The sequence below is a fragment of the Sitophilus oryzae genome, unplaced genomic scaffold, assembly GCF_002938485.1.
Source record: "Sitophilus oryzae breed Bouriz unplaced genomic scaffold, Soryzae_2.0 scaffold_738_pilon_pilon, whole genome shotgun sequence".
NCBI lineage: Eukaryota > Metazoa > Arthropoda > Insecta > Coleoptera > Curculionidae > Sitophilus > Sitophilus oryzae.
In genome coordinates this window covers 99,171-113,312 of record NW_022147349.1, presented here as the reverse complement: position 1 = coordinate 113,312, position 14,142 = coordinate 99,171, and the positions used below count along the sequence as shown (strand labels likewise).

At 35.8% G+C, this 14,142-nt stretch overlaps 1 protein-coding gene across 1 annotated transcript in view; it reads left to right on the top strand.

The window, feature by feature from the left end:
* LOC115888458 (protein Wnt-5b-like) overlaps window positions 1-14,142 on the top strand; it is a 304,485-nt gene that overhangs the window by 272,933 nt on the left and 17,410 nt on the right. The gene's annotated exons all lie outside the window — the stretch shown is intronic.

Genomic DNA, 14,142 nt, shown 5'->3' with positions numbered 1-14,142 from the left:
CCCATTAGTCTCATAAGAATTAAGTTAAGCTGCGCCATTTTGAAAAATTTCGCCATTTTGAATCTGCCTCCACTCCTGATAAGGTGCTGCGGGCCAAATCAATCTACTATATGTAAGTAAACTTTCTGCCAAGCGGTTTTATTCTATCACGATTTGAAACGTTTTTGGTCTACCGCTACGACTAATATAGCCGAGGCACAAAAAGTCATTTTTACACCGAATAGAACATGCAATTTTTTTCATACGCCACAAATAATTTTTTAAACAATTTCAAACGTTTCAAATAATATAAAAAGATTTAAAAGTCATACATTGTATGTAATTATATATCGAGAAACTATTGTCGTAACAATAGTTTCTCGTTGAATTTTACACTTCATGTCAGTTTAATAATATATATTATGTTTTCCTTTGAATAAGAAGACTGAGGAAGGAGCATAATGCTATCCATGTATTCATGCATGGTGGGCGGAAAAAGGACTCTAGGGTGGGGATCCTTGACAGTTCTGTTTGACGATTCATTTGACACATTTGAATTTGATTTGAAATTTTGTGGATTTGTCAGTCATTACGGAGCTTATTTTATGTTATTTATTATTTATTCTACTACTGATAGTTGTATAAAGGTATAGTAAATCTAGATGGAAATAAAAATTAATTAATTAAATTAACAGTGACACTATCGCGATTTATCGAAAAAGACTCTAAAATAGTTGGTTGTGTAGCGTACGGTTGATCTCGGCAAAAATCGAGTGAAATAATAGAACAACTTTTCGCTAGTAAGTGACTATAAATATACATACGTGTAGTAAACCGATCATTTATTAAATTCACTTAAATTAACTAATTATATATTTTTTCTTGCATTTTTTCTTTTATTTACTACTTGACAAAGATTAGATGTCAAAGAATTTAGATACGTCAATTTGATTTACCTGCTTCAGTAGCGTATCGGATGTTTGTGTTAATAAATAATTATTAAAACTTATCTATTTTTATTATAATAATATGTTTTTATAACAATTTTAATAACTACCAACCTTTATTCACAACGTAAAAAAAAAAAAAATATTGAGTCTACCCCACGTCTACCCTACATCATAGTTTTACATTTTTTAAATAAAATTAGAACGGCACTGATAAATCGGAATTTAAGTCGGCCATATTTGGGTCCCATCGCGGTGGATCTAAGATTTTTGGTATGCTCCTTCCTTAGTCTTCTTATTCAAAGATATTTTCTAATTTTTTTCTAAAATTTCCATAAAAGTGCTTGACTTTTATACCTAGGCGTTAAAATAACTTTTTGATATTGTCAATCACCTCGAAAAATTAATACTTTTGCGACAAGAAGAAGACTAAGAAGTTTGATAAAAAAAGATATTTATTTAATAATTTAATACTAGGTTCTAGGTTTATAATAATATTTATTGTCTATGGTCAAATTAAACTGTAAATAAAGAAAAGGTTTCTTTACATTTTGCATGTATACCATGTGTTTCTCAAAAGTGGCTCATCCCTATAACTTTTTATTTTTTCAGATAAAAAAAAATAGATTTTTTTTGGTATGTTAGTATATATAGCCGGTCCCAGACTATGTGGAAAACACTTCCAATGTTGAACACATGAACATTTGCTGTAGGAACGTGTCGGAGACACTTGTCAATAGCAATATTGTCAAAACCTGAGCCTAATGCTGGTTACAACGTTGGAACCAACGTTGGACACATCGTGTAGGGCTGTCGGTAGGACTGACTGATGATATAAATTAGGATTGATTGACGTATTCAATTTCGGTCACTTCCTGTTTCAGCGGGTATGACTACAACTTTTGATTTTTAAATGACACCCTCTGTATTTTTTATCTGATTCGATAGAAAATGACATTCTGAATAGAATCACATATGTTAACTTTTGACATTTTCAATTAAAATAAATAACATTTTAGATTTCAAAAGTCGAAAAAGTCGATTCCATGGCCATAAATGTAAGGACAATTTAACTCGAAGCACCAAGCGTGTGGTACCAAATTATTCGTAAAAAATGCTATTTTCTATGCTATATTCTATTTGAAAATATTGAGTTATGATTAAAAATACGATTTGGTCATCTTGTAACCGGCTAGGAAAAGACACGAAAAACATTAGACGATCAAATCTATTTTACCAACATATTTGATTGATTTTTTTAGTGAGAATGTCAAAAGTTGACATGATCTGTCATTCTATTCAGTGTGTCATTTTCTATCGAATAAAGTAAAAAAATAACCGAGAGTGCCAATTAGAAATCAAAATGTCTAGTCATTTCCGGTGAAACAGGAAGTGACCGAAATTGAATGATTTTTACTATATATAAAGAAAAAGAAGATAAATGATAAGATATGACTATTACTATACTAACGTACCAAATTTCGTTCGTTGAAATAATTAAAATCTCAAAGAATACAAAAGTTATAAAGGTGAGCCAATTTTGACAAACACCCGGTATGTTGGGTCAAAACAAATAAATGTTTATGGGTAGCCTATTTTTTATAAATTCTGTCCAGGGAAAGATTCTTTGACAGTGACACAATTGTGTATATGTCATATGTCATATTTTCTGTCATATTTTGAATGTCGTCTGTCGAAATTGTGCCTTATTACCCAATCACTCTTTTGACATATCCCCAATTACTCTTTTGGCAAACGTTATATGTCAATGTGTCCATTGCCCATTGACATATAACAATCTAACAATGTATCTAACACTGTATCTTTCAACCAACCATTTCTCTAAATAACCTCCTTATGACCATTCGACGGACTTGATTTAGAAGATAACATTTGTTACCTGAGTCACAACCAAGTTTTAAAAACGTATGTAGATGGCATTCTCTAGAGTTAACTATGCTTGAATTCCACACAAATGTTCATTATGCAGTGGGTTCTTCAATAAGTACACATTCTTAAATAAGTGACACACACTACAACAATCAAATTTAATAGTTTTTAAGAAAAAATACTTAAGTAATATAAATTTTAACATTCTCTTATTAATTAAGCTTAAACTCATCTATTAGTGCGTCTATAGAGTCCCGGTTCTTTGATGGTTGGAAAAGAACCGGGAATTCCCGGTACTTTTGAGATCGGGATTTCTCGATTATGAACCCTACACAACACAGTTGAGTATCTATTGACAAAATGTATTCATCAATGCAGCAAATTATATAATAATTATTATATTGCAGACAATTTCGCCAACTCCCTGTAGTATAATCATGATAATAAAATCACCATAATTCAAATTACGCAGCCAGAAACAATAGGTAAATTAATAACTATTTGCACTTGGTTGTACACCTACTCGCGCGTTGTGCATAATGTAATCAACAATAAATTGTTTTACCGAGAGTCAGGTTTTCTTGCACCGGATTTATGTACCAACAATTAAACGGTTGAATGACCCGTCTCTTATCTGCATTTCTTTCAATAGGTAGTTGATTTTTCAAAAAACTTGTTTCAGCACACGCGGAAACGCGTTTTGTGGGATTATATCAATGAAATTCTATGCTTTTAATTTACGGCATTCACCGTAAATGGAACAATAATATTTACATTTTGAAACTGAAAATGATGTTTGTTTTAATTTATAAAGTTAATGAAAGGCAAGAATATCTATAAATAAAATCAGACAACAAACAGACAACAAATTCTTTTTTGTGTAAGTATATGTATTTTTTGGCAGTTTTTACTAACTTTATTAAGTCTAATTTCTGTTTTACTAGACTCTCTGTAACAGGGTGGGTCAAATTGGACGCTTTTAAAGAGAAACACAATTTTCTATAGGAGATAGACGAAAACTAATATCGGTGTCTGGAGCTCAATTTTTATCAAAACCATGGTGGTGAAAACCGCACAATCTGTTACCGTTTCGGAGTTACGAGGTGTTTTTCAAAAATGTGCATTTTTAAAAAATCGCAAAAACTTTTTTGCTATGAAAAATTTTGTATTTTTGTGAAAACATTTCCAAAGTACTTTTTTATGTAGAATTTAATGGTTTTAGTATAATTTTTTTAAAGTTAATAATTTAAGAATTATCCAGAGAAAATTTGATTTTTTATATGGGACACCTGGTATATTTTTAATTCATTGAAAAAAATATAATTTTATCTTTCCAAAAATGTAGCTCCTTTCCATAAATGTATTTTCCTCTTCAAGATATAGAGCTTTTAAAATTTCGCCTACCTTGAATAAGTAGGCTTTGAACGGCGCCAGCTGCAATGCAGAAAATTGTAGCTGTGAGCGGCAATTAAAACGAAAATAATATTTGCAATCAGAGATGCAGATTTTATAACAATTTAAACTACAATAAAATCAACACATTTACACTATATCTAATAACAATAAAAATTAATAGCAAACCAAGACATGCGATTTTGCTACAAGCTACAAGTGTTCGACATGTCGACCGTCTGTTATGGATAGACGGGACCGTTTTTGAACATTTCTTGCGGAATTATGGGGGTAAAAAATACCCTCGCATAACGGCTAAATATTTGTAATTCTTGTCTAGATTATACGGGCAATTTAAAAACCTTTATTCTTTCTCAAAGATAAAAATCCACTAAGGATAACATGCACTAAGTTCGGCTGCCTCGACGGCCAACAGCTGGAATATTTGTTAGCTATTCAATTATTCTCGAAATTGGCTGCAAAAATTTGCTGATAACTTCAGCGTTCTGTGGCGGTGGCTCGTCTTGCTGGAAAAATATGTTTTTGAGTTCCATTAGGGGCAGATCACCAATAAGGGGTCTAAAGCCTACTACGAGTAGTTAAAAGTGGCGAACTTATAAAAATTCTGTATTTCCAAGGGGACTATAACAAAATATCAAGTGTGTTATATTTTGGGAAAGGTAATTTTAAGTTCTGTTCACTTAATTAAAAATATATAGGGTGTCCGAAATAAAAAATCAATTTTTCTGTTGATAACTCTTAAATTATTAATTTAAAAAAATATACTTAAACCATTAAATTCTAAGTAAAAAGGTGCTTTGGAAATGTTTTCCCGAAAATACAACATTTTCCATAGCAAAAAAGTTACAGCGATTTGTTAAAAATGCACATTTTTGAAAAACATCCCGTAACTCCGAAACGGTAACAGATATCGATGTGCGATTTTACTAACAACCAAAACATTTTTATTATAAGAACAGTTATTTCATACTATAGTATCTTTATGTTTGGATGATCTATATATTTTATTATTCAGCTTGCCTTCATCTATTATAAATTTTGCCGTTCTATATATATTTATCTGATTTCCTTTGACTAAATTTCAATGAATGTAAGGTCATGTTTTTTTTCGATTCCTCATTATACATAGCGCCAAACGAAAATACCCATCAAAATGCATGTTGAGAACCGCCACTGTCGAAAGGGCCTAGAAAATGTGAGACCGTTTGTTGGCAAGTTCTTCCTTACAACAATAACGTAATTTCAGATTAAATTGCCGGTTGTTGTCCAAACGGCCAACACGCCGCCGGCCTTTATAGATACGATAAAGATCGTTATTTTCGTAGCTAACTTTACAGTTATATCCATTTCTCTCTAAGAAATTATTTATAGCTGCGGGACTTAATTTTCTTTAAAGTGCCAGTCAGCTAAACCGGGTTGATGTCGATTTTTTCTTCGTTTTGAATAAAACGAATTAAATATTGTCTTAAGGCAACCATCTCGAATGTTGTAATTTAATAGAGGAAATACACAATTTGATGCTTGTGTTTGTTTGTTTGCATTAATGTTAAACTCGCCATCAAAATCACAAAACGTTATTTTTCAATAGATTAATAGCATTTAAATGACATAGATGCTTTAAAAATAAACTTTATTGAATTGAAAGTTAGAAAGTGTGCCGGATACATTATAAATCAGTAAAAGATAACCGAGTAATATATATGAAATTATCTTGGAAACTATGTACCTGCAACGTTTCGTTGATTTATTATACACACCTTAAACTGTATGTGTACTTTTTGGTAATTTGTTTTCAGGTATATTAAATTTCATAAAATAATAAGGCTTAAAAACATAATCTAGGTCATGCCATTTTTAATATAACAACTTTCGGTACTAAAATCAGTTGGGCGTTTCGCCACTGAAACAAAAAAAAAATATTTTTAGAAAAATGCTACACAGAGTTTAGAATGTAGTGGCCCCAAAAAGTTATACAGGGTGAGACAAAAGTAATATTGAACATTGGTCACTTTAATAGCAACGTACTCTTTTATTAAATGGAACACTCAGTATACCTATTATTTCGATATTCAATGAGAAATTCATATCCCTTCAAAATACTATTAAGGTTGCCTACCTCTGAAACAAAAATTTTTCTAGTTATTTTAATTTTCATGATTTAGTGTCAGTAGATCTTTATTATATAATAAAATCTAGGTGGCTGTGATATGTCTGACGTTACTTCAACATAGCTGTCTAATTAGTCCAACTTTAACAACTAGTTATCATTTTGTGTTAGTTAAAACACAAAAAAAAATATCAGGAATTTGCGGAAAATGAAAATTATCCTACTTATCCTACATCAGAGAGAATTGATATGATTCTATTAGTTGGTAAATGCAGTGTGCATTCACCAGTTAATAGAATACTTAAATGCTCCTGATTTTATCTACTCTGGGCTTTTTTATGGGGATATGTTTTTTTGATAAAGACAGTGTTTACAAAAATCGACTAACTATTGTCGACAACATGAGGCAAATGAATGTAGCTGCTTTTCGAAGTACAACTCCACATATGCCTTTTAAAATGAAAAGATATTTTGAAAAGAGAATCGTTTTATGCAGTAAACAGGAAAGGCAGCATTTTCAGCTTTGATTTCATCTAGCTAATTTTTGTCACATAATTATACGTTTATATCTAGTTTTAATCCTATAATAATTAAAATACTTTTTAAACGTGTATCTTTTTATTTCGGTTGAGTATTTTACTCTACATCATTTAATTTTTGTTAAATTAGCAAAAGGCATATCACAGCCACCTAGATTTTTTTTTCAAATAATAAAGTTCTACTGACGCGAAATCATAAAAATTAAGATATCTACAAAAATTGTCTGAGGGGTAAGAAACCTTCAAAATATTTTTTGGAGATATATCAACTTCCCATTGAACACCGCAATAATATACTGGGCGTTCCATTTAAAATAAAGGAGTAACTTGCTGTTTAAAGTGACCAATATTCCGTATTAATTTTGGCTCACCCTGTATAACTTTTCGGCGCAAATTTTAATTTGGTTTAACATGCAATGCTTATTGTATTTGGAAATAAGTCAAAATCCTTACATTTTAGGCATATTCTTTTTTAATAAAACCCACCTACATTTTTTTCCTAGAATACGAAAGTCAATTAATATATAGGGGGTTCCATTACAAAAAACACAACTTTGATGTGTAACTTTTTTTGAGAACACCATGTATAACTCCATATATTTTTATAAAATGCTTTCAATAAACTTACATATGCTTCCAAAATTTCATTTCGATATAATCTACTGTTCTACTTGGAGCCTCCGCGTCGTATGAGAGGCGCCATCCTGTATAATAGAAAAATTATGAGTTATGAAAATAGTTTCTGAAAATATAATAGTATACTAGGTAGTATACTAGGTAGTATACTATTTAAAATACCAAAAATGCCACCTCTTTTCAAATGATTCGGCAACAGTGTAACGCTGATAATGTTCTAGATAGATGGAGCAGATGCCTTTACGTAAAAATCCAAATTTATAAAAAAATCCTGTCACCGGTTCTCCATAAATCTCTAACGTACCATCGCATCGCCGTGAATTACCCTATACACCCGGGCTGCGAGCGCTACCTTGTATATTATAATCTGTATAATATTTCATTAAATTATACATATTTTTGTCGCCCCTGAACTAGCTATGTGTAAAATCGCTTATATCTGGGACTTACTCAACCTGGTCTCACAATGCAAATTCACCTCAAATATCCATTTAGTTGGTCATTGGCAAGTAGGTTCTCATTGTACATGAAAATAACAAAACAAACATTTACTGATCTGAATAAAATTGATAGTTAAATAGTAAAACTCACGTACTCCGCCCCCTAGCCACTGGTATTCTATTCAACATATCCCATTTCATATCTTCCATCTAATTCAAATATTATTCGGATCTATTGGTTAATCTTCAACAACTAACTGGTGTCACCTGAAATAAGTATAGGGGCTTTCCCCGGACGCAAATCTGCAGCTAAACAGATTCGCATCCCTAATAGTCACTAAGACTCGTATTCTAATAGTCAATAAGACTCGTATCCTAATAGTCAATAAGACTCGTATCCTAATAGTCAATAAGACTCGTATCCAAATAGTCAATAAGACTCGTATCCTAATAGTCAATAAGACTCGTATCCTAATAGTCAATAAGACTCGTATCCTAATAGTCAATAACACTCGTATCCTAATAGTCAATAACACTCGTATCCTAATAGTCAATAACACTCGTATACTAATAGTCAATAAGACTCGTATACTAATAGTCAATAAGACTCGTATCCTAATAGTCAATAACACTCGTATCCAAATAATCAATAACACTCGTATCCTAATAGTCAATAAGACTCGTATCCAAATAGTCAATATATCCTATAGTATAGTATATCCTAATCCTTTATACCTAACCTTAGTCATAAGACTCGCAACCTCCAAATGTCAGCTCTGTGACAAGACACAACACAACACTACTACACAGCTGGCTGTCCCGTCTTCTACTGACTTACTCATAGAAAATAACCTAACGGATAAGAAAGGAATCTACGTGTTAATTTTTTGACGCTACATAGTGGCGCCATCTAGTTGAGCAGCGCGTACTATTCATTAAATGGCGGGAATATAGCGCTAAAAGCAAAACTTATAAATTGAAATTTTATAATCTAAACATTAAATCTGCTATAGCAATAATAATAATTGCTCCAAATACTAAAAAACTGAATTATGTATCTGTATTAGACAGTGCGATAAAAAACTAAAACCTTAAAAATGATATTTTATTTTTTGACAAATGCTTATTTATAACAACAGAGACGTTTATTTTCATGACTTATTATTATATTGATTTTTGATTCAAATCCACATTTATTTAGAATAATTTATTAACGAACTAATTGCGTTCGTTAATAAATTATTCTAAATAAATGTGGATTTGAATCAAAAATCATGTATGTAATTAATTAGTATTTGGGCGGAAATACTGGTGGTATATTTAATTAATGGTATACTGTTTTATAAAGATTAAAATAGTTTTCTTTTGCATACAAATGGGCTAGTAATATTATCGTTTTATTAAAAACGATAATATTACTAGCCTGTACATTTTGTACATTTGTTGTTTTAAAAACAATCTAAAATGTCAATATTCCATGGGTATATTGATAAATGATGTCTAAATTATAAGAAAATGCATTTTCTACAAAAACTTGAAGGGATAGGTAAAAAGTGGTACAATACAATTTGATAGACAATTAAATCGTGCATCTGATTCTCATAAAATATACAGGGTGTTCCATTTAAATTAAACAAGTTATTGACGTTTAAAGCTAGTAATTATTTAAAATAAATTTATTAGTAGTATAATTTTTATTACTGCGACACAATAACTGATCAATAAATAAACTTCAGTAAATATTTACTATTAAAAACTTTGATACCCTCGGAGAAATGAAGCCTTAAAATTTATACTGCAATTTCACAAAATTGAAAATATTTCAAAAACGGTAATGTTTAAGTGTAATAAACCTTAATCAAATTTATCTTTATTTTAATCGTAGAAACTAAAAATGCAATAATATACAGGGTGTTCCATTTAAAAAAATACAACTTTGATATTTTTTATTTATCTGGGACCCTCTGTATCTTGTAAAAATATTTTTAAATTGTAGCTCTAATAGTCCTTCAACGAACCCAAATCTTACAATTTGTAAAAATCTAATCGTTTAGCTACAATACTCCGTGTCGTATGTGGTGAACAACCCTGTATATGTATACTTATTATATCATTGTATTGTATTGTATTTGACTAAGAGTGGGTCCCATAGGGGACCCTCCACTGAGGCCGCGAGGGCCTATTGTGGCTCAGTTTCTACAAGCTCTAATTTACAAGAGCGTCAAAGTTCATCCTCAAGACCCAGCCTCTTAATATAGGCCGTTATGTCTGAGGGCGATATGTCTCCTAGGTCTGATAGGTCTAGCATGGGTTTGCCAAACATCTCAAACCTGGTCCTGCTCCCAGCGGGCAGGTACACATAACGTGCTTCATTGTTTCATCATCTTCCATACAGAGTCGGCATTCGGCGTCTTCCACCAGTCCCGTCCTCTGTAGGTGAGATCTCAGCCGGCAGTGGCCCGTGTACACTGCTGTGAGCACACGCGTTCCATTCCTACCGGCCTTTAGGAGTTCTCCTGTTCTACGTTTGGATGGCCCTGCTAGGATTTTCTTGGCATGCTCCATTCCGGGACTGTCATTCCAGTCCCGGAACGTCGCACCCGTAACCCATTCACAGAGCCTGTGACTTGCGAGATTTTTAGGAACGCTAAGTGTCGGTTCTGGGCCCACGAATGGCGAGCCTGCACCAATTTTGGCGAGGGAATCAGCACGTTCATTTCCCTCTAGGCCGACATGTCCCGGTATCCATATTAGCGACACTTTATTCCTATCTCCCAGTATATTGAGTAGTTTCTTACAATGAAGAATCGTCATAGACGTGCTTTTCGTTGCCTCAAGTGCTTTCAGCGCGGCTTGACTATCGGAAAATATGCATATTGTTTTCCCGGTGTATTGCTGTTCTACCAGCAGTTGCACACAGGTTTCAATAGCATATAGCTCAGCTTGGAAAATCGTGGTGTGTTTTCCAAGACTGTGGTAGATCTCAGTCTTTGGACTGCTGCAGTAAATTTCTGCGCCAGATCCTTTTTCGTTTTTGGATCCGTCCGTGTACCAACACATTTCCGCATGTAATAAACCGTTTCCCGGCTTATCCCACTCGTTCCTATTCGGAAACAGGACGTTGTAGGTGCGCGTCAAGAGTTGGACTGGTGGTGTGAGATCCGAGACCATTCCCAGAATCCCATCCGACTGTAGTTCTTCTACTAGCCGGTTTTGTATGAACATGATTGTTCCTTGGCTTCCTCGTGCTATACTTAGAAACCTATATGTAGCCCATCTCGCCTCTCTTTCCAAAAGAATTTGAAGAGGAGGTAGGTCGAGTAGGGTTTCCATAGCTTTTGACGGCGTGGAATGGAAGCACCAGTCACCGCTAAGCATGCTTGTCGTTGTAGTTTCGACAATTTATTCTTTGCCGTTATTTGGTTGGCTTTCTGCCACCAGGCAACTGCACCATACGTGATAATAGGTCTGATGGCCGTCACGTATAGCCAGTACATATTTTTGGGGTTTAATCCCCAGTTTCTACCACAAATTCGGCGGCATGCCCATAGAGCATAGCAAGCCTTTTTTGATGTTTTTTCCAGATGAGAGGTCCAGCTAAGTTTTTTGTCCAGGTTTAATCCCAGATACTTAACTTCCTCCGCAAACGGAATTGTCTCACCAAGAAGAATGGGCGGTTTCAGTTTGTCTGTTTTCCTTCTTCTGGTGAATGGTATGATCACGGTTTTCTGTGGGTTTACACTTAATTGTTCCAGTGTGCACCAGCCGTGAATTGCATCTAGGATTTCCTGTATTTTTGAGGAGATGTCCTCCTCTTTGTGTCCTTTTACTAGGATCACCAGGTCGTCCGCATATGCCTGTGCTTCAACCTCGTATGCATCGATGATTGCCATCAGGTCGTCCGCTAACAGGGTCCACAGAAGAGGAGAGAGAACTCCTCCTTGCGGGCATCCCCTGCCCGGAACAAACCTAACGGACTCACCACTGAGCGAGGTCGTTGCTACTCGATTTTTGAGCATTTGCTCAATCCATTCAGTTATGGTAGCTTCGACTCCTCGTGCTTTCACAGCGCCTAGGAGCGATTGAGGGGTGACATTGTTGAATGCTCCCTCAATATCTAGGAATATCCCTACCGCAATTTCTTTGCGATCAAAGGTACTCTTAATTTCCCCTACCAAATTGTTGAGGGCCAGTTCTGTTGATTTTCCCTGTTGATAAGCATATTGTCGGACATTCAGGGGATTAGACGTAAGAATCCTCCCCCTAATGTGTCCATCCAATATCTTCTCCAGAGTCTTCAGCAGAAATGATGTAAGGCTTATTGGTCGATATGAGCCAGGTTGTAGGTTTTGTTTCCCCACTTTCGGTATGTATACCACCTTTGCTCTCGTCCAGTCAGCTGGCAGGTGTGACCATGCCAGACTTGCCCTAAAAATTCTTAATAAGCGAGGGACGATAATGTTCTCAGCCTTCTGCAATAAGGCCGGAAACACTCCGTCCTCTCCTGGGGATTTGAATGGGTCGAAACTTTCGATCGCCCCTTTAGTCTCCCTATAGGTGATTACTTTCTTCGCTATCTCCCAATCCTCTTTTTTGGGCCGGTTTTTACGACGCATGAGTATCGGGGGGGGTAGCTCTTCATCACCTAGTATCAAGCAGCCTGGGAAGTGTTTTTGGGCCAAAATCTGTAGCGTTTCTTTCCTGGACTCTGTGAAATTACCGTCGGGGCGCTGTATCGTCCCTAGCTCATTCACTGGTTCTTTTGAGAGAATCTTGTGAATTCTGGTGCTTTGAGGTAGATCGACCAGACTCCCACAGAACCTTCTCCAGGACTCTCTCTTCGCCCGTCTTATTTCCTTATTGTACTCCGCCAACGTCGCACGATAAGTTTCCCAGTTACCTGACACTTTAGCGCGGTTAAAAAGCTGCCGCACTTCTTTTCTTCTTTTGTCCAGTTTGTTGTTCCACCAAGAGGACTTTCTATTATCCTTCTTTGTTTTAAGTGGACAGTTTTCACTATAAACCGTTATAATTGCACATCGCAGTTGCTCCGCTGCAATCTCGATCTCGTCGCGATCTCTCACTTTTGCAATTGTGGGTTCCAGCAGATGCACGAGTGAGCGGTTGTATCCTTCCCAATCTGTGCACTTAGGATCCCTATATTGCAGGAGAGTGCTTTCACCTACGCTTATTTCAAACTGTATGTGTCTATGATCCGAGCACGATGGCTCAGATGATACCCACCAATTGGATATCCTATTGCTCAAGTAATTAGAGCTGACCGTAATGTCTAAAACCTCTTTCCTGTTACAAGTAACAAAGGTTGGTTCGGAGCCTATGTTATTAACTACTAACCCTTCACCTATTAAGTAATTAAGAATTAACTCACCCCTGAAGTTGGTGTCCGTGCTTCCCCATGCCTCGTTGTGGCCGTTGGCGTCGCATCCTATCACCAGCTGTAGGTTTTTCCTCTTGCAGAAGGAGATTAGTCTCTCACTTTCTTTGGAGGAGGTAAATCCGCTGTCTTGTCTCCCGGGAAATATGCTGAGCAGGCAATGAACTCCACTCCCCCTCCGCTCCTCCCCGCTGGGATCTTGATATGTACCGCCACCACATCCTGACAGCAGAACCTATAAAGGTTAAAAGAGTGCACGCTCTTTTTTACTAAAATGCATGCCCTAGGTCTGGTTACTCCAGGGGCGGTAATTAGCCTACCCTCTGCGTCCCCAAGGCCACATACGCGGCCTGAGTTAACCCAGGGTTCTTGAATGAAGGCGAGATGCACGTCCTCCTTCTTGAACCTTCTGCCAAGGACGTTAGAGGCGGCCTTGGCATGTTGCAGGTTAATTTGTATACATTTGACTGCTGCAGCCATCCCTGCAGTAGTCAAATTTAGGTTTTGCTCCCACCGTCAGGGGGTCTACGTCCCCTTTTGGTGGGAAACCTACATTCGTTCCGCCTGCCTTTCCGGGTGGGTTTGTTCCCACTCGAGTTGCCAGGCTTCCCCGAGGCTCCAGAGGGTTTAGCTTTAGACCCTTTCATGGCCGGGTTTTTCCGTGCCACTACTTTGCCTCCAGCTCTCTCCCTCTGGGTGTTGCCAGACCTCGTGGCGTCAGTCGTCACCCGAGAGGCTGTAGGATGGTCCCCACCATCTCCCGAGACTGACGCCCTGGTCTGCTCCGTATTGGTTT